A 962-nucleotide genomic window follows, 5' to 3' on the forward strand; every position below is an offset into this window, starting at 1 on the left:
AAAAATTATATATATATATATATATATTATACTGTATATATAGTGGCCATGAATTAAGAACTCGCTCACACAATTATTTTTTCTCATTTTAGTTAAATCATCACCATGATTTATCTAAATTAAAAAGAGGAAGCAAATTAGTACAATGTGGCCACAGATTAGTACATTTAACAAATTATTAATTTAGCTAAATAATCTAGGTTTTCCCCATGTGTGAGGATCCATACAAATCAAATTCAGAGCCGTGAAAATAACTAACCAATCATCTCGTCCTCTTAACTAGTTATAGTAAGAAAGAAACATGTATGAACATCAGAAGATATCTTGTTTCACCCACGGAAAGACGTAAGCACACACACAAATTTTTCAAGTTCAAGCCCACCGACGTAAAAGGATAGTTCACCCAAAAATGAAAATTACCCCTTGATTAACTCACCCTCAAGCCATCCTAGGTGTATATGACTTTCTTCTTTCAGATGAATACAATCAGAGTTATATTAAAAATGTCCTGGCTCTTCCAAGCTTTATAATAGCAGTGAATGGTGAATGGTAAGAAATTGCCATATTTAAAAGTTTATTAACCGTAATCTCTAGCTTCCGCTAACTGCCATATGCGCATTCACGAGAGAGTAGTGTCCAGCGGATGATGTAGGATGCCGGCGTAGCGTAAGCTCCGGTGAGAATATGCTAGTCTCGCGAGAACCAAGTTTCGTTTACAGCAAAGCAAACCAGTCTCCTCTTATATTGAAATCCTACAACATTTTTCTTTACAAATACTCATTTTGTACTTCTAATTCGTGACCAGTGTTTTGTTTTGCTCTTCGTCACTTCTTACCAGAGCTTACGCTACGCCTACGTACAACATCATCCGCTGGAACGCCACTCTCTCATGAACGAGTGTACAACAGTTAACGGAAGCTAGAGATTATGGTTTAGGGGCGTAGAGTAGATTGGGGACGTGT

The 962-nt window shown here is 36.9% G+C and overlaps 1 protein-coding gene across 1 annotated transcript in view; it reads right to left on the reverse strand.

The window, feature by feature from the left end:
- The window catches only part of tmprss13a (transmembrane serine protease 13a), a 17,890-nt gene that overhangs the window by 6,162 nt on the left and 10,766 nt on the right, over positions 1 to 962 (reverse strand). The gene's annotated exons all lie outside the window — the stretch shown is intronic.

This window comes from Sinocyclocheilus anshuiensis, unplaced genomic scaffold (genome assembly GCF_001515605.1).
Source record: "Sinocyclocheilus anshuiensis isolate Anshui unplaced genomic scaffold, SAMN03320099.WGS_v1.1 scaffold374, whole genome shotgun sequence".
NCBI lineage: Eukaryota > Metazoa > Chordata > Actinopteri > Cypriniformes > Cyprinidae > Sinocyclocheilus > Sinocyclocheilus anshuiensis.